This window comes from Arachis ipaensis, chromosome B04 (genome assembly GCF_000816755.2).
Source record: "Arachis ipaensis cultivar K30076 chromosome B04, Araip1.1, whole genome shotgun sequence".
NCBI lineage: Eukaryota > Viridiplantae > Streptophyta > Magnoliopsida > Fabales > Fabaceae > Arachis > Arachis ipaensis.
Window position 1 is genome coordinate 13337558 of NC_029788.2, and position 2625 is coordinate 13340182.

Genomic DNA, 2625 nt, shown 5'->3' on the forward strand with positions numbered 1-2625 from the left:
TAAAATCACAAATTTTTAACTTTAAATTTTAATTATAAACCAAATCGCTAAAATTAACCAATGTTAACTCCCTAAAAGTTTAGTTCCTGTAATTTTTCTAATGTGAAAATCAAAATGATTTTATTATTGGGTAGTGTGTAGAGTGCATTGTGTTGTGTGACAAAATCTAAATTATTATCTTTGACTAGATTAATTACATGCATCTAGATATCAGTCGGCTACTCTGTTTATTTATTTATTTATTTATTTTTGTTGTAGGAATAATGTTATGCATCCACCACAAGTGGCAAATTGTAATTTGCAAGTGTTAGGATAAAAGCCAATACATAACTACACAACCCCATTTTTTTTTTTTTGGACTAAACTACACAACCCCATTTGAGATTAGAGATTTCGTCGATAAGGCCCATAATTGAAAGGGCCCCTTTCGGCAACAAAGTAAACGGATGACCATAGCTCACTTGACATAACCACGAATTCATGATCCATATTCATTCCTTACCAAAAAAAGAATTGAAAATACAGAAATACATCAATCCCACAGTCCTAGTGTCCTACACAATTCAAGACCCAAAAGATAAAAAAAAAAAAAAATCCTACCACCAATTTTCATTAATTTTTGGTTCAATATACATACACACTATTTATTAATAATAATAATAATGAACTGGTTTGGTTTTTAATTTTATTTTTATTTTCTATTTTTTATAAAATTCCAAAAACTAAAACATTAAAAAAAAACTAGACATACTTTTAAATAAGAATAGTGGATTTTTTTTTAATACTACAAGTCTACAATGAAAATTTTATAATTGTCTTTATATGAAAATATTTTTTTTTTAGGATTGGATGATAGATTATATAGTTAGAATTTGTTACGTTATAAAAGTGTTATCTTTGTTTAAAATATGACTAAATAAATAAATCACACTTTTAAACAAAACATCTTTATGAGAAGATATTTTTATCATTTTTATTTAAGTAGTTGCCTTTTCTATGGTATTTTAATTTTCAATCCAAAAATCAATGACTAATTTATCGTGAGTTTCATTTAAAAGTTATTTTTGACAATTATTTAAACGAACGAGTAAGTTAACTATTCTATAAAATAAGGTGGAAACTCAAGTGCAGTCGACTTCACGTGAAATTGATACCTGAGAGCCGTTAGATAAAAATTTAGTCAAACCAACTAAATCATTTAACGGCTCTCAGGTATCAACTTCATGTGAAGTCGACTTCACCTGAGTTTTTACCATAAAATAAAGTTGGTTGAAGAGTGGGCATTTAAAATGAAGGAAAGTAGCGGTTGTAGTTGAAGTGTTATTATGTTGGTCTTTAATATGTTAAGTGGTCCACAAACACCGTCCACCAACATCTATCGTTTTCTTCTCCGCGATTATAGCACCCATGCCCATTCACTAAACCATATCGCCAACATCATTTCTCTTCTTCATACACACAATAAACATCTTTAAAGAAAAAAAAATCAAAAAATAAGAAAGCTTTTTAAACAAATATTCCCCACCCCAATTAATTCATCCACAATAAAGATTTTGGGACGAAATTTCAACGCCGGCAGCTTGCTTCAGCTACAATCTCGGACGAAGAAGAAATAAAAGACATGCAAAAATAAAGGTTACAAAACTGCTCACAATATACACCTTCAATTAATTTTCTTTAATTTATATATCTCTTTTCACTTCTCAAGTTATTTAATTAATTGCTGACATGTGAGTAATTTTTATTCGACAGAAATAATTTGTAAGAGGAGTGCTAGGGGTCAGCAATTTTTGTGATTTGTAACCATCAAATAACCATTAATGATGATTTTAATGGTGTAAGATTGGTGTGAAATTTTATGACTCACTTTTCTTTGCTAGTTACATATTGAACAGAATTTAAAAAAGTTGCTGGCTCCTAGACTTTCCTAATTTTTAATACTAGTTCAGTTCTGGACCTCCCATGGGAAAATGTCATTATACATTAAGATAAAAAAAAATAATAAGTAACTGTATATTGTTGTCATTATATATTTGGAGTTATATTCATTCATATCATGCAATAACTTATTTTTAGCCAAGTATAAAATGGATTATTTCAACAAAAAAAATAAAAAAAAAAGAGAAAAGGAAATTATTATTATAATTGCACTCAGCTTCTCACTTGTAGTAATTAATTTAAGTAAAATGAAGCCCATAAATGAATGAATCATCACTTTCGCAAAGTTTCATAGTGCAATTCTTTTGAATTCTTAGATAATACCTAGAAAGTAAAATCCAAGGGACAGGGTTTGTGAGAAAATGATGTATGTAACGACGAAAGAAAAAGGAAAAAGAGAGTTTATATCTAATGGTTCAAAGGCTTTAATTTGTATTGATAATGTCTCAGATATATAAGTACAAAAAACAAAGATATTCGTTATTAGATATAGAAAGATCCAGATTTGGAGAAAAACATTGAAAGTCAAATCAACCAATACACAATCACAACGTAATTACTTAAAGAGAAATATGTTAGGGAATTAATTTTTTTTCCAGTTAAACTTAGTTATTTTTTAAAATTATTTTATTTATCTTTAATTTTATATTTTAGATTTTAAATCTAAACTCTAAAATTTACTCATAT